The 22,890-nt window shown below is 39.6% G+C and overlaps 1 long non-coding RNA gene across 1 annotated transcript in view; it reads right to left on the bottom strand.

Annotated features, from left to right (window-relative positions):
- Positions 1-22,890, bottom strand: part of LOC135182400 (uncharacterized) — a 37,581-nt gene that overhangs the window by 13,647 nt on the left and 1,044 nt on the right. Inside the window, exon 2 of the long non-coding RNA XR_010305188.1 lies at positions 21,319-21,535. This is a non-coding gene — a long non-coding RNA (uncharacterized LOC135182400). The remainder of the gene's footprint in view (positions 1-21,318; positions 21,536-22,890) is intronic.

Raw genomic sequence — 22,890 nt, forward strand, 5'->3', positions numbered from 1 at the left:
AGTATTTTCACACCTGCATTCTGGTTCCTGTTGCCAGAAGGATATTCACATACAGATAAGGGTGTGTCTGTGTGACAGCTCCCATGGAACAGCAAGGAAGATGCTGCACTTTGAGCAGCTTGCTTGCTTTGTTGTCAGCATTGCCCTTCTGAAATATTCCAGGCATATTTCTACTTGCTGCACACAACACTCAGATTATGCTTTGCTTTTCTGATGATTCAATGGGTCAGCTAACACAGTAAATGTTTTAAGGGATTTTTTTTCAGATTAGGCTGAACTTGCCACAGTATTATCAGGTCAGCAGTCTTTACCAATTACTTACACTGCTAGACATTTACTGTAGCAAAGACCTTGATTAAAGTGCTAATGGAAAAGGCATCATCTCAGTGATCTGGAGCACAAAGTTCACTTTTGCGTGAGACTTTCCAATACATGAGTCCATGAACTCAGCTGCCTATGGAAGAGAATTGCTTGCTTGAATGACTGCACTGGAGTTGCATGAGAAGCTTGAATCCAGATGGTTAAATCTGGATAGATAAGCCTTGCATTTTCTTTGAGTAGTCATATGGAGCAAGGCAGCTAAGAACGTAGAGAAGCAGTAGCCTTTGAGTACTTGTGATTGCCATCCTCAACAGGGGTCTTCCTTTGAATGTATGATTCCTGTTAGCTGTAGTTAGATAGTGTTGCTTAGGCACAGACTAGACTAAAAGTCTGCAAACTGATCTTCTGCTGCTTCTGTCAGTGGCCTGTACACTGCACTCCTGGTATCCAGGTGATGTACCTATGACACAGCAAGGGGAGCATGCCTTCAGTTCCCCAAGCACAGAACAGAACAGAACAGAAATGGAGAAGAGGAAAACCAGTAGTGAGCTATTTACTTCTCTGATTCTACTTCTCCATCTCCAATGAACTTCCCAAAACTGGGGCAAGCAAGAGCCTTTTCAGACCACAGAACTACTTTCTCTTCAAGATTCACACCTGAGTGTTTCTGCACTGTGAAGTGAGATGGGAGGACACCAGCACAGCAAAACAGTTGGTGCTGAGAACCAAGTGTCTGTAATATATTTTACTTTGCATAAGCTCTGGTGTGGACCCAGAAACTAACATTCTCCAATTGCTTAATGGACATGCAGGAGTGCTCCTGGAGTGCATTTCTAGTTAAGCTTTAACCATAAGGAATCCAACTCCTGTGCTCTGACAGCAGTCAGTGATGTGAGGCAAAGTGCTGTAAATGGGAATGACTGAGTGATTTACTTCAAAATTGCATGGAAGGTGGTACTTGGTGGTTAAAAACTGTTTTTAAAGAAGTGTTCTCTCATGGTAGATCTCGAGATTGAAAAAAAATGGCAAATAAAATCAGAGAACACTGAGTTAGAGTAAAAGATGAACTGGCTTCAAATTTCTTGATGTAGTGTAGAAAATTGGGCTTTGTTCTGAAGGCAACCTGACAGATACAAAACAACTGAGATAAACTTTCATATAGAAAGGTACTTTTACTGCAGTCAAAGGTGTGCTAGGAAGTCCTGCACTGTCTCCAAGAGTGAATACATTCCAAGATCAAGGGCCAAGATCAAGAATCAGCTGAGTATGATGAAAGGTTGTTTGTGTATCCTCTTTAGATTGCAGAGTCACAAAGGTATGGCACAGATAAAAGGAGATTTAGCTGTCCTAGGAGCAGACTTAATAACTGAGCAGGCCACTTATCACAGAAAACAGGATGGTAAAATAGTAATTGACAATTAGTTCCAAATCAAGTTAAAGATAAAAATATCAAGCTAATTGGCTTGCCAGGCAATATTGAGTGGGAGGACCCTACAGGATTTCTGGAGCCTTGGTTTCCTGTGACTCTGTTCCTTGTCAGAGTAAAGTTGGTTTATATGAAAAATGACCTTCAAGAATCTCATAAGGAGGAACAGATGCAAAGGAATTCCTCAAGGGGGGGTGGTGGTGGTGAAATTTAAAAGGCAGCTTTACAATTATAGGGACAATCATCCACAGGACTAAAAAGAAGTGCAGTTTATTTAAGGATGACTGTTTGTGTTTCCAGACTAACTACTAACAGGAGAAGTTTCAGTATGACATTCCTATGAAAAGACAATTTTTCAGAGGCTGTGGTTTTGCTCTCTCAGTTTCAGTCCTGTTGTGAAAACTGATATTAATACAGATGTATATAAACTAAACTTGTATAATTGCATTTCAAAATACATGCACAAGTGTGGGGCTAACTAGCAAAACTACTTGATATTTCATCTAGAGAGCTTCAAATAAGCCTTTTTTTGGTAATTTAATCTACAAATTTATTTCTAAGACAATTTCTGCTTTTCTCTTGCTGTTCTTGTTCTAGCTTTGCCTTTACTTGCCATCCACATTGGCAAGAAGCTCCCAACATAGACTTTCAGAAGTATTCACTTCTGAGCTATCTAGAGTCTCATTACATATTTCAAAGGGATTCCTCATCCCCAACTTTAAGAGCACTTTGAAAAGAAACCTTAGAATCTTCAGAGACAGACTCTATGGCTCAGCACCAGCAACTAGGGCCAACTTTTCCAAAATGCTTTGCTACTCTGCTGAAGGCTTAGAGACATGAGCATTCACAGTGCTTGCACAGCCAACAAGCTCTTCAGAAAGCCTATGACTACATAAAAGTGATTGAATCAGTGAAGACTTCAGAACCGAGACATATCTGCTCTGTTACCTGAGGCTGTTATAAGAATTAATTTAATGAAATAGCAATAGTAGTGACTAAATGAGATGTGAATCACATTTTGAGAAGTATCTAAATGGGAACCTAAATAATTACAGTTTATATGGAGATGGGTAGAAGAAAATGTGAATTACATTGATGTAGATACAATACTGAGTTCATTCTGATTAAAAAAGTTTTAGAGATAAAAAGACTTTAAAGGTGCAACTTTAAGTAATGACTAGAAACATTTAAAGTCAAGGGAATTGTGAGAACATGTAGCTGTTTAAATATTTTGTCATTAGTTCAGATCAGGCTACCTTAAATACTTTAAAAATACACTAAGAATACAATATATATACTTCGGCTCCCTTTGGCTCGCAGCAGACGAAAGAGGAGCTGCTGTTGTTAGAAGCACAATGCATGCACAGGCACACGTGCAGAAACAGTTCCTACCCCAAGGCAACTCCAATCTAAACAAATATTCCAACATAAGATAGAGATAGTGCTGTGATATGTACGCAAAAGATAGTGGGGGAAAAGATCCATTGTATAGAAGGCTTCATTTAAGTAAGAAATGACTGAATAGAAAGGAAAGGGAATGCAACTTGGGATACTGATGGAAGTGGATGAAGGATACCATCAAGAATAAATACATTTGAACCACAGTAGTTGCTACTGCCATCCAGGTACCAGTCCAGAGATCTAACTAGAAACAGTGTGATGACAAAGGGACACCAGGAAAGGACAGGATGCAAGATATGGAAACTTGATCCAAGGTGAGAAAAAGACTCATTCATTATAGCTCAGGAGGCAGAGAGGGTGAAAAGGGAGCAAAATGAGCTATTAGGAGATAAATCTTAGCTGAATGGACTGCAAGGGATAAAATCAGGCGAGATTCCACTGAAAGCTTGTGACAGGAGTACCCATACTGTTCCAGGGAGCCAGAGCAATTCATCTCCTGTGTGCATCTGTATGGGGGAAGTAAAAAAAATAATCTGTGGCTTTATCAGTGGGCATTAATGCTTCTGTCTGCACAAATTCAGACTCATGTGACACAGCAGAGTGGTTTTGAAACTATCAGACATGAATAGAACAATTTTTTGGAAGAGATGATTCAACCCTGCACCTAGAGAACACAATTAGACTTCCACAGAACTATTTATGAAAAATTACTGAAACAAAGGAGCTTTATTCCATCACTGTAAATGTGTGCATGAGACAGGACTGCAGGACTCCTTTGTTTGCTCTGCTAATAGCTGTGGTCAGAAGCTTCACTGCATTGTGTGTCTAGACCCTGACCAATTGCTCTTTTGAACAGCCAGCTATCATGTGATTCAAATTCCAAATGTAAGATTAACGTGCTGCTGCAACAACAACAAAACCAAAACATGTCATTAGTGGCCTCTCACTGATCTAATTCAATCACTTTGCAACTTCAGAAGAAATTAATATAATCCCAGGGACACTGCCAGAAAGCCTGAGCTATGTATGTACAGCATTTGGAAACAAAAGGTCCATCATCTTCCTCTAGTGATGGAATAATGCCTTCATTTCCACACTGAGGATTACAACTCACACAGAATCACAGAACATTAGAGGTTTGAAGGGACATCAAAAGACAATCTAGTCCAATCCCCTGCCAGGACAGGATTTCCTAGAGTACATTATACAGGAAAGTGTCCAGGTAGGTTTGGAATGTCTCCAGAAAAGGAGACTCCACAACCTCTTTAGACAGCCCATTCCAGTGTTTTGTCACCCTCACAGTGCAAAAGTTTTTCCTTATGCTCACATGGAACCTTCCATGCTCCAGTTTGCACCCACTGCCTCTTGTCCTATCATAGGGCATCTTTGAGCAGAGCCTGGTTCTGTCCTCCCAACAATTGCCCTTCACATATTTATAAACGTGACTGAGGTCACCCCTCAGTCTCCACCTCCTCAAGGTAAAATGACCCAGCTCCCTCAGCCTCTCCTCACAAGAGAGATGTTCCACTCTCTTAGTCATCTTTGTGTCTCTGCACTGGACTCCGTCTCCCCAGGTAACCAGACTCTGCACCCATCACATCTATTTGCTAACACTTAGTCAGAATTACCGAGAGCTTTTTCTCTCCATTTAGAAACTCCTCTAAAACTACCATCACTTCAGGCACTTTGCACTAGAACTGTTCCCTGAGTGAATCAAAGTCCTAAGAGACAGGCTCTTCTCACTTGCCTGAGCTCCTGTGCGTGTGCAAACACTCAGTGATGAACTCAGGTGCCCAAACAGCCGCACAGCTCACAGATCTGCTTCTGGAAGGCCCTGCACTGCAGCTGTACCATGAGCAGGTGGAGAAAAATGACATGAATGTCTCCTGGTGCACGAAGTTAGATTTAAGAGTATTAGAGGTCCCACTGCCAGTCTTTGAAGACTAGCTCAAACACTGTTAACTGTCAGATGCTCCAGTTTACAAAGAGGGGTGCACACACACTTCACAAGAGCACTGGTTGAGTTTGATGCACACAACAAGGGTTTTGATTGAAGAAGTTTCACACAATTCTAGGTTTGAGAACAACCATGGATATGTAAACAAGGACACAAAGTTTTCACCCCTGGAAAATTCAAAGGTATAACCACGTTGCTTCTTTCTGTCCTCTCTCTACTCCATTGTTTTTCTGTGAAAGAACAAAACCATTTCACTACCAGCAGCCTTTTGCGGGCATTTACCTGGCGTACGCATTTCTTTGTGACTATATTTTTTAAGGTTTCTCCTCTATTGCATATTGGCAATGAAACAAGGAAACATTCAAAGTGGCATAAAAGAAATAGGGGAGAGAATCCTGTAAATTGTCTTCCTTTTGGGAAAGAATTTTTTAAAAAAGGTTACTTTGCTATTAATTGGCAGTTATTCCCAACAGTTCTTTTTTTAACTGTATATACAGCATGGCAGGTCCATTTTGTAGGACAGCTCCCTTTAATCACTTAAGTTGTTACACACACATCTTCATTCCCCTGTCTTGAGAGATCCTTTTCATATGGAAATAGGTAACAATAACACCACTGCATTTCTGAGCAAGACTTCTCTGGCGTATCCAATTGTAGATCCATCAAGGTCTCAGTCAGCACATTTCCTGCTCATCATTTTTCTTCAGACAGCAGCAACACATAACACTTCTGGTGTAAATTAGTTTAGCTCCACCCAAATAATTACCAGCAGAGGACCTGGCCTAATACATTCAGTAGATAAATTGTCTTCTATCAGCCTACGGTATCTTCAAAGCCATAATTTATCTGAATATTCATTCTACAGTACAAGATAAGAGTTTTGTTACATTGAGTCTGAACTGAAATAAGCTTACTTGGGTCTAAGAGACTTGTTATCAAAGAATCTCATCTCCAATAAAAAAAACATATATAAAGATCAAAATTTTCCCTGCTGTACAGAATATTAAACACTTTCTGAAGACTTCATGTGGCATATGTGGGATAAGCCTGTTTCACTGCAGAACTGAAGTGACTGAATGAGAGAACAAGAGAGGATGATCAGAATTTTAGAACTGTTAGAGAAGTACATTATTTGTTTACACAAGAGAGTACCTGCTGGACACAACTTCTGGAAATCACACATGGAAAAGAGTTAATCCACACTGAACAAACACAGGAAATATATCTTTCACCAGATATGACTGATTCTTTTTCCAAGTAATATTCCTTTCTCTTGCCATTTTTGCATAATGCAAAAACAGTTTTGACTATAAACCAGTCTGTTAATTAAGGCAATTTAAATACAGACCAAAATCTTACAGCTGACACTGTCACCTGGTAAGTACAGACACCTGCCTGTATGCCCTATCTACCATCGTTCCCAACAATGTGTCCAGCTTCTGTTTCTTACACAAAAATAAACCAAAACTACAAACAGCATCTGCCTCCAGCACTCCTGGCCCCAAATCCAAGTGCCATGCTTTGTCATATTCTTAGCAGTGGCCCACTTTGAATCAGGCAGCTGGTGGGTTTACGTGGCTGCACACATTCTCAGGAGACATGATGAAACACAGATCCTGCTGCAACCATATTCACACCAAAGCCTTGTTAATGTTATTTTACAATGAAGGACTGCAAAGTTAAAAACAGGATTATTCAACTAAAATGAGAATTTGCAGTGACAGAAACATAACACTCACTTTCCTGTTAAGGAAGAATCTGGGACTTCGATCAGCACAAGAACAGAAGGAGAAGAGGCAGTCTTCTAGCACAGATAAAACAAAATGGTGCCAGCAGCACGTCCTCAGACACAAACATGACTGAAGTAGATGACGACAGCTTGGTAGCCAGAACTGTGAAAGATATTACACATATTACACACAATCTTACCCTAGTAATAGGGGGGAAGAAAGTCTCAGGGTTTCTAATCCTCTCTAACAGAAAATTAGGCAAAATTCGAGTAGAAACATGAAAATTATGATCAAGCTAAGCAGTTTAGAGTATCATGCAAATAAGGCAGGTATGTGAAGATAAATTTCTGCCACTGCTAAAGGAAAGAGCTACAAGAAGCTTAAAGATTCACCATATCATGCCAAAAGGGCTACAGAGAAAACACCTGCATTTCTGCGTTCCTTTCAGCACTGAAATGCCTCCTCAGACTCTGCATTGTCTTAGCTTCCAACCTGACCGTACAGGGTAGAACGAGCAGGTTTGAAACTGCAAAGGCATATCATCCAATCAGCCAGAAAGCTATCATGATCTGGGTTCATAATGAGAGAGGCAGACAAAGCTCTTCTGCTGAAATAAACAAACAAGACTGTACCGCAAACAACTGCAAGGAGTGCTGGTATTTCTGTTTAACAAAGATCTCAGAGCGTGGTGCAGACATAGCTCCAGTTCTGCAGCTGTTTTCAGAACTTTTTAAGAGAAGAACAGAAGATTTTATGACACCAGTCAAAGGCTTACTCTGAAACTTCTTAAAGCACTGCCATGGATAGACATTTTCTAAAGGTACACTGCTGGAGAGCAATGCTTGCCTGTCATCAGATGGATTTGCAGAAGATATATATGTATTTTGCTGTTGGCTTGTAAACTATAATAAATTAGGGAGTGCTTAATCACCTTCAGTTACAGCTTCTCTATCAAAAGTAAGTTTTGTGTTTGGCTCCAGCTGACAAGACAGATTAACTTTGCTTGTAAAATTCTGACCATAGCTTGTAAATGAAAGGTAAGAATAATGTTTAGGGATGTTTGGTTGGGATGAGTTCAATATTAAGTAATTAATTGTTTATAGATCACATATTTTCCTCTAGTAGACAAGAATCTTCATATATAGCTATCCTTAAGGTTTCATTGCTGTTTGGTACTCAACATGGTAACACCAAACCTATGCTTCATTCTTGGCATACGAGAATGAAGACACTCATGCTCCTAAAGAAATAAGAGACAACAAAAAGTTTCAGGGAGAGACAGGGCAGGGTCCTAAATATCTGTGAAAAGATTGACATTTTTGGAGAAGAATTGCCCACTTCTTTTCCACTGTCAAACCTCTCCTCTGTCCTAGCCTCAAGCAAGGAACAACTTTTTATTCAAAACAAATCCAACACTTGTCTTAGCAAAACAAACAGCTAGAAGCACAGGAGACTCTCCTTTTGTATCTCTTTCTGATGAGAAAAAGTGATAGAAACTGGTGGGAGAAACACAAACCAACATCCCTGCTGAACACTGTGATAGGCAGCCAGCTCTTCATTTTTATCTGTCTTGTCACGTTTGAATTCAGCAAGAACATCATATGGTACAAAGATCAATACTGCTGGTATATTTTCATCTCCCCAAAAGCAACATATTTTTCACAGTTTTTAATTTCAAATTTGACTAAATTACAGCTATTCCTGTAAGTTATCATCTTTCTAATAGCACCAGATCTGGCAGTGGTGCTGCAGGAGCCGTGGGATCTTATACATTATTCTACTCTGTTAGCTGAGGATTTAGATTATTTTCTTTTCCATTTAGATTTTTATGCTGAGTAGAGCAATTCTAACACAAGGAGACATTCAAACAGTACAGGAAAAAAAATCAGTTTGCACTTTCACAGACATTAAACAGACTCTATTTCCTTCTAGGACTCACTGAAGACTCTCCTATAAATGCACAAAACCAGAACTAATGCTATTCCCTAAAGCTGTCCTGACAACATCAGGAGACTCAGTTTTCAGATAGTTATAAACCTGGCCAAACTTTATTCATTTAGCCTAAGCATATTGATGCTGAACATCACCTGCAGAGAGCAATTTCTTTCTTTCCCTTACGGACAGGAGGTTTAGCAAGCTATAACAACAAAGCCAGAGTAAGGAAAATAAGCTCTGTTGCTAACATAAACCCCAAGTTCTGTTTGGTTTTGGAAAGGAATTGACATGATTTTCACCAAACCTCCAGTGCAAGGGAATGATCACACTGCCGTTGAAAGCCACATTATAAGTCCATCCACTTCCTAATTTCATCTCATCTGGGAAGCTTTCAGAAGACAGACCCCACAGGCTTCTCCCTGCTTAAAAGAAAACCATGGCCACCTAGGCAAACATTTAGAGAGCAGTCTCAAGAGATTAAGAAAACTGGTCTTCACAGGGCTCCAGAGGAATAAGCTAACCCACTCTCCTTCTATTTTTAGAAGAATATAGAGGCTCTGGAGCAAATGAATGCAAAGGAATGGTCTCCAAGTTAAAATGGCTCTAAACTGAAGTTGCAATATTTTTTGATGCCTAAAAAACTTTTTGCATAAAACAGGTCAGACTGGTTGCTCAAGTTCTTTGAGTCATCTTTATGCAAAAAATTATCTCTTTATCACATTTTTTCCAGGAATTCTTTCATTCATTTTTGATAGAATAAATAGATTTCTCATCAAAAGAAGTCTGTTGTTTTCTCCATATCTTAAGCAAAATCAAAAGAAAAAGTCCTGCAGGTAATTTTTATTATTTCTTTATATGATTGTGCTTCCTTCACGATAAAATTCAAGTCCAGTCAAGTTCAAACTGGGAAAGAGAGCAGGAAGCAAGAGTTCCTCTGGAGTTTTGTCAGAAAAAGGAAAGTCCCAAGCAGCCATCGTGAACACAGGGCTGGCCAGTGTCAGTTTGAGCCAGGTGGAAGATGGGTACTTCACTGGGACATCACAAATGGACAAGAAAATTTGGTCTTGTCAGTGAGTGACTGCAGAGTCAGAGGTCTGGAGAAAGCCCCAGTCAAGAACAACTACTAGGCCGAGGCAAAGCTAGGGTAAACTGAGGTGACTGGGGTGGAGCTGAAGTGAAATCTCTCTAGGAGTCAGAACTTTCAAGTAAAGCAGACTGTTTCTCAGCACATCAAAACAGGCTCTTTTCCCAGGCTATCAAGGTTCTCAGACATGCTTACAGAAAGGGAAGAGCTCCTACTAAAAAGGCCTTTAGGTATTTTTACTTTAAACTCCTGGAGTCAGAATTTAAGAAGAGAAGCAGCTGGAAGCCAATGTTTTGTTAATACTCAAAAGGATCTTTTAGGTCCTATCACGCTGACATAATGGCTGCTACATATGGCAGAAGGGTTAAACACACCTCTGTGAAACAAAGGGAAAAATGCCACTGTCATTGCCCCTTGCTGGTGCTGGATACACTTGCTTCTGGAAATAGCATGTGGCTAACTGGCAGGACTTGCCAGCAGGGCTGAATTAGAAAAGCTGCCAGGGAGGTGGGAAATCTCAAGTATTTTGCTTGCTCCAGGGCTTGTTCCACCACGGCACAATTACTAATATACAGCTGTAAAATCTGCTGTGCTGCTGGTTCTGAAAACAATAATTCAGGCTCTATTTTCTTTATGAATTTCACTCAGAGCTCCAATTAATGCTGACAGAAACCGCACACATACAGGGAGAAGCAGAGTCTCATTTTTCTCCCAGGTAAAACAATTTCAGTCAGACAGCTCATGCTTGAAGATAGAATAATTTCTTCACATAAGTTTCAGACTTACTACAGCTGGCTGATTCTTCAAAGTCATTGCTCTTCTTCACTGTTTAGTGATAGTAATCAATATGTTACTGCATTATAAATGACTAATCTATGGATTAATAGATAGATGACATGTAAATCTCTTTCAGAATATTCACAGAAGGGATAGATAGGGAATTATAGCCTAGAAGCTTCTCATCTTGCTTGCAGTCCTATCAGTTCTCACTGAAGTGGCAGTCAGGCCAAGCAGTCATTCAGAGCAAGAAATGTAAAGTCTGGGAATCAAGCAATGGAGAAATGGATTCAGCAGATGAGAAGCACGAGGCTTGATTTAAGCCGACCCTCTGAAAGCTTCACTCACATATGCATAGCCTCCTTTTACAGAAATTATTTTGCATGTTCTTTACATAACTTTTGCATAAATATAAAACAAATGTGTGCCTTCAGATATGGCAGCTCCCAGACTTTTATGTAGGGTCTTGGGGAGAGCACATGGAAATAATGGCAATGACAAGAACATGCACATGGAAAGAAGATGCAGATTAGATTATTAGACAGTTCTAAGGAATCACAGGTACTGATCATGGGATTATTCTCACTACCTTGTCAAAAGTCTGGTATTGCAACATTCCCAGCTGTAACCACTCAGATATCCTGTTCTTCACATTTCTGGAATTAAGTCTTTTCTGATTCACCCTTCTCTGAGAAGCAGACCAGATGGGCTCTAGTAGATCCTGAAGTCATGAACACAGTCCCTGAAGCAAATGACACTTAAAAAATGCAAATGCTGTATAAAGGCAAAATGCATCCTGAATGACCAATTCTAGAGACTACATATATTCCTTTCTTCTCTTCATAAGCCATTCAGAATACTGCTGTGACCAGGCTGACTAGTTTAGTCAGACATGAGACCACACATGTTTTACCTGACCTAACTAAGCCTCCACTACCTAATTCCAGACAAAAAGCAATGCTACAAAAACTGAAACCCCCAGCTGCCACGAGGCAATCCAAACCAGCCTTTATCATAGAATCATAGAATCAATCAGGTTGGAAGAGACCTCCAAGATCATCCAGTCCTATCCAATCAACTAGATCATGGCACTAAGTGCCCCATCCAGTCTTTTCTTGAACACCTCCAGGGATGGCATATATTAGGTTTGGCTGAGATGGAGTTAGTTCTCCCTACAGCATCTCTTGTTGTGCTGTGTCTTGTAGTGGTAGCTGGAAAGGGTGTTGAGAACACAGCAGTGTTTTGGCCACTGCTTAGCACCAGGGTTGTGCCTTTCCAGCATACCATGCCCCATCTTCCCCAACAGTAAGCTGAGGGGTGGGCAAGATCTTGGGAGGGGGACATGGCCAGGCCAGCTGGCCCAAACTGACCAAAGGGATATTCCCTGCCATATGATGTCAGGTCAGGTATAAAAGGTGAAGGAAAGAAGCATGGTGGCATTCGTCAATGGCATCTGCCCTCCAGAGCAGTCACTTTGTGTATTGGAACCCTGCTTCCCAGGCAGCACCCAGACATCGCCTGCTAATGGGAAGTAGAGAATATCTTTGTTTGCTTTTGATTCTGCATTCAGCCTTTGCTTTTGCCCTATTAAACTGCTTCTATCTTGATCCGTGGTCCTCTTGTATTTTCCCTCTCCCCTGTCAGTCTTAGAGGCTGAGTGATAGAGTGGCTTTGGTGGGTATCTGGCCTCCATCCAAGACCAAACCACCACATACCATCAGGATTAACAGCTTCTGCCAGAACAAATACATATGTTGAGGGACTCATATTTCATTCCTATCAATAGCTGAATCATTACTTCACTACGGGTATATTAATTTGTAGATACACTCACTTATTTCATTGTTTCAGTTCAGGAAAGTGAACTGAATGCCAGACAGTCTGCACCTTTCTGAAACACACAATAAAAAAAGGTATGAGAAATAACAGAATGACAAAAATGGAGAAGAGATTAGTATAAAAATTGTAAGCTGGTTTTAGAAAAAACATGGCTAAAGCTCTGCCAGCAGGCTGTTCTGAATGGAAAGACACTGTGCATAAAGATGATCACTACTGGTTTTCCTGAGCTTTGCAGTTAGGACCACTTTTATTTAGTATTTTAATTAATAGTGTTGGTACAAAAAGTAGAACACTTGAGGGAGCTCCTGATGACATAAGGGAGCACAGTCAGCACATAGAGAGGCTGGCTTTACACAGGAATTTTATTTGTGGATGATCTTGTTTAATAGAATAACCATGTTAGATTAAAAATTAATAACACACAGCTATTAGTGATAAAACAAAAAGATTACTGCAAGCCTTAGCCTTACCTGTAGCTGGGGGAAAAAAAAACCCTTCTCTTTATCACCAAATCTTAAGCCAATCCCAAATTAGCCAGGAACATGGTAGTGCAATGGTAGGGCTTCAAGACTAAGGTCAAGAGAAGTATTAGTACCATTGGGCAAATTTCCTCCTTTAGAACTCTGAAAATGGGGGTTTGCCAGCAACAATTTCCTGCACTAATACTTGTGTGAGAGACCACTATAAAAAAAAAAAAAAGGAATGGAAATCTTACTTTTTTCAAGGAGAGTAGAAAGGTTGGCTTGTCTAAACAAAAGAAGAGAATTATTATTTGCTTTTACTGCTTAGGAGAACAAAGAGAAGAGGAAAGGAGAAAATGACAGAAGCTGAGTAACATCTGCATCGCACACCGACAGACAGAAACTGGCTGTAGTAAAATGGAAGCTGGAAAAAGATTCTGTTACAGGCTTCCAAGAGGCGTTTCAGGGACAACTTACATTTATGAGACTAAGCCTAATCCATTTGCCAAAGGGATTTATACTGATATGATTACTTATGATAGAAATGGCTTGGACTCTTGACCCAGGCAGTCCCTCTTTATTTCCTTGGAGATTTAACAGGGAGTGGATTTCCTCTGGGCTAGCACAGTATCAGTGCACGTTATCAGGCAGAAGATGATGTGCTACTTTAAATCTGATGGCACGTGGCTGGAATTTTAATTATACACTGTAATTTTGCAAGGCTCTTAAACCCCTTTCAAAAGTCAGGCTGCGTTTTTTTTAATGGATTTGAGAGAGATTTGTCAGAAGCAGAATATTTCAAAACAACTGACTACTTGGAAGTCTTCACTTTTTATCATAAGATCACTTTAATACCAGTTAGCTGGTAAGTACAGCGAAGATTTTGGGGCATTTTGGTGTTCCCTTAAGCAATGGCAAGCAAGGTTACATTCTACCTCATTAAATTCACTTACAGTTTTATCCAAATACAGTAGTGGCCATGGTGTCCTAATATAAAACATTCAGCTGATTAGCATCAATTCACCTTACAGGTGTTTGCATTTGAAACAGGAATGAATATTTTACTTGGCAAAGCCTCTGGGGCTCTTCAAATAAAAACTAGATAAAAAGTGCTGTGTCATAATTAATACTAATCATAATTAGTACAGTTTGATACAGGATGCAAAACATGAGTTATGTCCCATTTGCCTTTTGGCTAGCATAGCAAGGCATCCTTCTGCATTTCAGTATCAAGGGACTTACAAGGTTAACAATTCCTGAGACTATTGATTTAAAGTTGACTTTTCATAGTAGCTGTAAGAAAGAGAACTGACATCCATCTTCTGAAATAAAGAGTTTTATGGAAGAAAATTGCACTTCTCAGAGCACCACCATCCATGACAACTGGAGTTTGAGAAACTGCAGAGAGTAAATAAACCCTTTTACTGTACAACCCTCAGCAAGATGCATTAATGAACAAAGAAAACCCAAAGCCACTTTCTGTATCTGGAGCTTAGGAACTTTGTTGCTGTTGTATATTCACATTCATTCCGATAATAAAACAATTTCCAGGGGAGATAAAGAAGCCACATGTCATTACAAAGACAGACTCACATTTCTGAGTGTGAAAAAAAATATAATTGCAAACTGAAGTTTGGAACGAAAGAAAACTATGCAGCCTTCTACTAGGCATAGTTTACTTGTCCTAAGTTCAGAGCCTCCTAAGCATTGAAACAATAAAATTACATTTCTGTATATTTATCAAAACAGAGCAACAAACACACGCACACATACACAAATCCATTCTACTCTCATGTTATGGAGACACAACAAACAGGCATTTTTTAGTCAGTTTTCCTATCAAAACAACAAACCATGAAACCAGGTTTTGTTCAAAACAGTACTCCTATCTCTTGTCTTTTGCCTTTGTTCCACCCATAACCTCTTGACTGACATCAGAAGTAATCTAGATCCTATAAATTCCCAGAGCAGATAAAGGGGAAAACACTGATGTACACACCTTCTTAGCAACAGCAGAGTGAGTCCCAATAAACAGATCAACAGCACACGGGAAAGACAAGTTATGTTTTGAACCTGCACCATATTAGATACTGTGGTGACTCAACTGAGATCTGAATGCATAGGAAGATAACAACATTAATATACCACTGCTCACAGAACTACTTCCTGGATATCTCAGCATAAACTAGATTTCCAGTAAAATACTTAAGAATATATATATGTATTCTTAGGAAATGGCAAAACACCAAATGCCACTGGGTAACGGAGAGTGCAGCACACTTAAATTCCTGCAGAAACAATTTACTGATTTTACTCTACCAAAAGCAGAGATGCTAATAAATGTAGTGAGTGGACTGAACCCAGTTGAGAAGAGCAGTCTGTGGGGATGTGGAGGGTCATCACACTTGCCTCCTGCTTTGAACCTCATAGCTCACAGCTTTCTGCATAATTCATGTTAAAAAAGTCAGGCACCTAAAAGCAGGTTTCACAAGAGATGTTAAATGGTGTAATTTTTAAGCTCATCAGCAATGGAGGCTGAAGAGTTTCTCCTCAAATCACATCTACACCTGCTCTAGCACACCCAGTTACAAACTCGCATGTCAAACTTCTGTGAAAACCAGAATAAGCACAAACAAGATGGGTTCTTGTTCCACTCAGCCATTTTTTTTCTGAGATTGGTTCTTATGCAGCGCTTCCAGTGCTTTTCACTGGAGGACATCCCATGTCAGGGTGCCCTTTAAAAAGGACTGGATTTGGTTCTAGTGCTCTTTCAAGCTAGGGGACACCAGACTTCCAATTCTCACTCTTCTTGTCTCAAGTGCATTTGTTTTATAAATCATCCCACTGCTCCCTCTCAGTTAAACTAAGACTTAAGACCTATCAGTTGTAGCTGTAGATCTGTGCAGATAGCAGTACACCTATACACCATTTTTCATATTGTCTGCCTTCCATTATGAGAGATATGTGGTACTTAATAGGTTTTTTTCTTGCTATGTGGACATTGGACAATAACACAGAATTTGAAACATAAAAAGTTTTCAAAAGTTTTCCCTCCCCTCTGTGGTTTACAGGAATGGAACTGCTTCCCTCTATGTAGAGGAAACACAGATAAACAAAGTTCATCCATATATGATTTTTTCCCCCCTCTTTTTATGGTACTTGACTGGAAGAGAGCTTATACTATTTTCCAAGAGCCACTTGGGGAAAACTACATTCTCGTTTAGATTTGTGAAGTAGCAATGAAACCGACATGAATAAAGGAATTACGAACAGCCCAAGCATTTACTTTCCCCAGCATAAGCCCAATAAAAACCTCTTAAGGTTTCAAGAGAAAATTACACCAGAGAGGACCTCTTCAGCCATAATCTTAATTTCTTATGGGGACAAAAAAAAAAGATGAGCAGATACTAACATCACCAGCTGATTGCAATAGGCAGCAGAAAATTTAATTAAGTTTTAAGTAAAAATGTTACCTGATAAAGATTTCTAAAACATAAAATATCCAAAAGCTAATTGCAAAACCTCCACATGTAGTGCACACTAGGCAGAGTGAGGGCTGAAGATCTGTCACTGGACACATGGTTGAACTCTTAAGTTAAAGTGCAGCCTAACCAGGCTTTTAGTCCTTAAGGATCCTGTTTCTGAGAGCCCTTCACAGCAGGGACAGGAAAACTGGCAGTTCTGCAGGACCCGAGTTCATCATCACCACGCAAGAGCAGCTGCAGGAAGTGTCCCTGTCTCAGGGTAATGTCCTCATTAAGCAAAGCTTCTGGAAAGGCTCATCAGCTGGTTAGGAATTGAGGCTGTGTCCAGCTCCAGCATATTTTCCAACAGTTTTCACTGAACATTGTCACTGCCACAAAGCCATCTCCCTGTGCTGAATCAGCACTCCCAGAACAGTGTTTGGGATATAAAGCCATCTGGCAAAGGGCCTGGTCAAAGGTGCTGCTTTTTGAATGAATGCAAAAGGAATTTACGCAGGAAGGAAAGAAAACAAGAATACAGGTCAGAAAAATAAAGCAAGCAGGAAAGGAAGATGAAAGTGCCACCTGAATCACAAAATGGAAAGTTAGGAACAGATTTCAAATCCTGGCCACTAAACCTCCTCCAAGGCAAATCACTTAATTCTTCTAATTTAATTTTCCTCATTGCTGTACAACTTGCCTAATAGGAACTCTGTTCCTGAAAGTATTCTGAAGCAATAAAATGCTTACTAATAAAGATGAGACAGATATACTGAAGATGAACAGACAAAAAGCAAGAAAAGAGAAACTTGGAAGAGTAATTAGAATAATGTGGAAAAGATTTTAAGATTACTTGCATGATAGGGCAGCAATAAAAGCCAAATTCAGAACAGCAAATTCCTTCCAGCCAAAACTGTCCACAAAGAGGTTTGCAGGTAACCTACTTGTGACCTTTTGCTCTTTATTATTCAAGATAGAGAGATACTTTCCTAATCCTAATTAATTTTCCAGAACAGCAGATTAACAAGAAGGGATCACTATCAAGCTGAATCGTCCAGATAATAATCTCTTAGCTCTAAATAATCACTGAAAGAGGAACAGAAAAGGAACTGCAATCTTCTCCTTTTAATGCTGCTGATGGGGAGTATGCAGAAAGCTAACACAGAAAGGTGCTAGAATGCTGTATTTTCATAGCAATTGGGAGTTTTATCCCAAAATAAACCCAGTTAAATAAAAAAGGAATCTTATTTATTTCACCCTACAGTGTTATCCACATATAAAATTATTCAAGAGAAGGGGAAAATTATTGGTTGTCTATCTAGCAAGTTAAATCAGATTAAAATACTGTATGAATTTTAAGCAGAACTGTTCCTACACACTTATTTCAAGGGAATTTAATTCACTTAAAGGGAATTTAGCCAAAAGAACAAGGCTTGCTGAAATCCCAGTAACAGAGTTCCCAGATTAAGCTGTGCTAGGCTTTACTTAGGTCCTGGAAGTCACTTCTTCTGTCGAATACAGAACACTCAAGGGTCATTCAGTTCTGGCCAACTCCCAGATAGGTACAGCAAGTGTTCAAGTCTCCAGGTTTTCATAGATGTACATACTGCCAACATCCATACAAATAAAGAGTTTTCTGCATTTTACTGAGAAAAATACAACATGATCTTAAATCCAACCCCCTAATTTCTTAGAGAATTAAAATTGAAACCACAAAACAGAAAGGAAAACATAGCATGTATTTTACCTGATGACATCAGAGGAAGTGAAAAGTACAGGGTGTTAAAAGGAACAGTACTGCCCATGTTAGACACCTGAAATCCATAAAAAAAGAACACAAAAATATACTGGCCATCATCCAGATCTATGCACCTGTTGGCAACAGTCATCCTATCCCTCAGGCCAACGCAGAAGCATAGAATGCACTGGGTTGAAAGGACCTCTACAGGTCATCTAGTTCAACCCTACTGCGGGAAGCAGAAACATTCCCAACTAGATCAGGTTGCTCAGAGCCTCAACGAGCCTGACCTTGAATGTCTCCAGGGATGATGCCTCCACTACCTCCCTGGGAGGTCTCCTGCACCATATTTGCACAGATCTCATTAGCTGCCCCTCAGGACTGCCTGGAGGTTGGGTTTTCAGTTGGGTTGTGTTTGTGGGGGTTTGTTGGGTTTTTTTTTTTAGGTTTTACTGTTGTTATCGTTGGGTTTGTTCTATTTTGTTGGTTTGCTTTTTTTTAAAATAATAGTCCTAGTACTAGAGCATTTAGAAGACCTGGGATGACATTTTTCTATTGCTGACAGGTCATTCACATTCACCAGAGCAGTGGTGTGCTTTCTTTCCTGTGAGCAGGAACACCATCTCCCAGAGAGGAACACAAGTCTCTGGTTAAACAAGCTCACAAAGGAGGAATTGGCAATCTCTTCTGTTTCTAGGTGATGCCGTAGGATCACTGCTTGGTCTTCCTAGGTATGTAGATGAATCTCTCTCTGACACAGAGGGAAAAGAGTGAATGAACCAAGCAGCCAGGAGCCTTCCAACTTCTCATGTTTACAAGACAAACTAGCAAATTTTGTTTGCTCCCTCAGATTTATTTGATATTATTTCTAAGACTGCCTGTCCTAGGATGTTTTATGCTCAGCTGGTTGTCACCACACTGCCTGTAACACAGAACTCCAGGCCATTAGCAGACCAGTGAAGAAAAACCTTTCTAATCAGACAGAACGACAGAGGCATGACAGGTTTATACATTTTCAAGTGTCTCATAAGAAGTAACTTTAAAATATTACTTCCATCAGTAATTTTACTTCCAAATGAAATCAAATCTAAGATCAAAATAAAATGAAGAACATGATAAATAAAAGCACAAAAAGTAATTTTGAGCTTGAACACAACTACAGTCTAAAACTGTGGATGCATTATGTATGAATGAAAAGCAAGTGACTGACACAGGAGTTTGTCCTTGCAAATAACCATGATTTCCTCTCACAGTCACAACCACTGACAATGTGCCTCATGCTTCCCCTCAATGCTTACTGTCAGTGTCATCATCACCCCCTCCACCTCTTACGAGCATGTTTCCAATCCATTAGCTGAGGCACACTTCTATATGCTCTCTTCCTGGTAATGACAGTCTGCTGCTGCACATGCCACACACGTGACAGTGCTGCCTGCCTCCCTGCCACAAACTGTTCTGCACGACTTTCCACAGATGATCCCTGAAATGTTTGCTGTGCTGTCATGATCCCAAAGTCAATGCTTAGAACTGAATGCTGAAGGTTTTTTCAGTTTTCTTTCCTGAGGCATACCATGGAAATGCACTACATAGAAATACTGTTCCCTGAACTCAAGCCACTGTGGTGCTTCATCCAAACAACCAGCTAGCCAGCCACTTTAGGATTAATTCAAATCCCTCTTTATTTTTTTCCTTCTAACATATGAAGATGGTACCTTGTCCTACTTTTGCAATCTCTTTTGAGATTGATTTATGGTAGCAATTTACTTCCATCTGCATATCCAGGAAAATTTGGGACCCTGCAGCAGAGCATAAGCTTGTTCTAAAAATACAAAAGCTTCACAAAAATAAGTAAATGAAGGCCTGTAAGAACACCCAAGGTGAGCTGAGTACATCACACAAGGCAAAATAAGGACCCTATGGAACATGGCAGCCTGAAAGTATTCTAGACACATTTTTATCCTTAGCAAGCAGATAAAAGGTAACTCTTCATTTTAAAACCTCTAAAGGATGAAAAGAAATTCACCTTGGATAAGGGTAAATACCACTACGAAAAGACCACAGATTTCTCTATGGGAGTAATTCTTCTTATGGATTTACTTTGATTTGTCTTCGAGTTCCTGTTAACTCAAATTAATGACTCATGACTGCTTTAGAGGGTTGCACTGTTAACTTACTGGATCAGTGAGGAATTTGTAATGTCCTTTTGGGAAAGCAGAAAACAGTTCACCCACCACCGTCTACCTGAAGGCTTTCTGGGGTTTATATTTTGATTTGGTTTTTTGGGCATGTCCTACAGGTAAAGCACAAGTAATTATCCAGACAAAGTTTCAAATAAAATATTAAATATCTAGGAACTGATAACTAAGTGAGCACTAAAGTGCTAATCTAAAAGCTCTTAATACTACTTAGAAAATAAATGGAATGGACTGCAATCTTCACATGTAGGCTTGCCTATGAGTAAGAGAAAAACCTATTCAGACTAGAAGCGGGTTCCCTGCAGTGAAACAAGCTTACTGCTCCTACAGCAACTACAAGGTAGTTTGAAATGCCACTGTAGAGAGCTCATGGTATGTGTCTTGTATCCTTGGTGCCATGGCTACAAATACCCAGGTTGGGTGTGAAGTTCAGAGACATTTTACATCAGAAATGAGTTTTTAAGGGTATTACGAATATCTCATGTAGGGATGATGCAGACAGAAGGAAGCGGTTTACAGAAGTTCTGTTTTATAGCCAAGGAAAGAACTTTCCACTGAAGCTGTCAAGTCTGTCATGAGTACTAAATTCACATGGATTATTTATTATTAATAGAGGAAAAATGTTCCTGGACTTTGACATTACAGGGACCTGATAAAACCCATCAGAGAGATGTGTATCTGTTAGCACAGCATGCACATATCAATTATTTTTAAAAATCCAGGAATAAACACCATAAAGAAGTTTCCTAATCTCAATCAATTCCTCAGTGCAGTTTTAAATTCATGTTAAGAATCTACCATGAAAGGATATACAAAACCTGGAAAAAGGTTTGTTTGGTTTTAATGTATTGTGTATGGTTACTAGCTAATGAAATCTACAAAATTCAGCTACTTGCAGAGATGTAGTACAAGGAGCTTGAGAACAGTGATGACCTTGGAAAGATTTGTGTTGACCAGTCTATTTTAATGCTAAGAAATTATCATTTTTACCTTTTGCCACCTCCATGCAGAACTCTCACTGAACTTCCGAGGGACCACAAACTGTTGCAAGTATCACAGGTGTGATCCCACTGCACCTAAACATGCATCCTGGTTAAATCCACAGGGACAGAGGGAAGAATGAAGACAGTTTGCCTTGCTAAATCTGCATGCAGAACAATTTCTTCAGTTTTCAGGGCACACCAGTCTTGGCTAATATTTCCTCTAACTTTTAAAAAAGAGGAAAAAAAGAAAAGGTTAAAAATTTTCCTTAAAAAAAGAAAAAAAAAAAGCTGCAACAACTCTTGTAGATTGCTTCCTCTGCAGCTAAACCAAAGAACTTCTTTTAATATTCTTTTCTACATACCTAGAACATACTCTTTAATTTATCAGGCAAAAAGACAGCTTATGATTCCCAAAACACTCTGATGAGCTATTAAGCCAAATATTTTTACAAACAAAAGTTCTATGCGTGGAGGCAGACAGCTAGAGGCCAACCTCAGCCTCCTGTCATCTGTGTGGCAACACTAAATCATACTATCAAACTGCAATTACTAGACAATGACATTCATTTGGCTTGAACCAGATTTTTCTGTAATTAAGTGTCAGCTTAAACTTTACAGTGAAAGTATACCTTTGGTCAAATGAAAGGGAGAAACAACACAAATCAGTACTCTGAACTCACTCAGCTGTACCTCACTGGCACAAGAAGGATCAATGCATGCATCTATGTTTCTACTTTAATGCTCTGAATAGACACAGATGATATTTCAAGACAATTATCACTAAAGAACCTTACTCCCTTGTCAACAGTTTATTTCTTCAGCTGTGCTGTTGTTACTTCATTGCAGTTAACATTTCCTAATCAGTTTGGTCAGAAGAAGGACCAACCGCAAGAAAAGAAATGAGTCTTCACGTTAGTCTGGGCAGCCTAACCAGATATCAGCTCAGGTGTGTTGTCATCAGAGATGATCCCATTTGCAAATCTCTTGGATTATGGTCTTTGTATTCCTCAATACTCTTTTCTTCTTATCTTCTTTTATTCATTCCAAATTACCTGCATTTTTTTTACTTTCAATCATCTAAGAAAGCCAACCCTTTTGATCTGCTCTGCAAGCCTTCTGTATGTGCTTATCCTTTCCAGTTGCCTACCCTCCAGGGAACAACAAAATAGCATGGTGAGGAAAACACTTCAGTCCTGCCCAGAAGAGAAAAAAAGTGTAGAGAGGACCTGAAAAGCCTTAAGGCAGCAGTAGACTCCTCAGCAGCTCTGTGAAGGAACTGCAGAGCAAACATGGAGTCAGAGAATACTTCCCTTCTCTCTCAAAACAGTTTAATACCAGCTGCTTCCCCTTGCAAAAGCAGTGAATGAATTTCCATTTCTGGTGGTCTTTGGGGCTGTCAGACACATTCTTGCTTCCTGGAGAAGTGACACTACTCTGTTGCACAGAGAAATGGGAGCATTTACCTTAGAGTGTCTGCTTGGAGATAAACCTTATCTTCTCACTTTAGTTTATAAACTATGATTTTTGCCTCCTGTGTTGACCTAAATATTGCAATGTTTGGTTTACAAACATGTCAAGG

The sequence above is a fragment of the Pogoniulus pusillus genome, chromosome 16 (genome assembly GCF_015220805.1).
Source record: "Pogoniulus pusillus isolate bPogPus1 chromosome 16, bPogPus1.pri, whole genome shotgun sequence".
NCBI lineage: Eukaryota > Metazoa > Chordata > Aves > Piciformes > Lybiidae > Pogoniulus > Pogoniulus pusillus.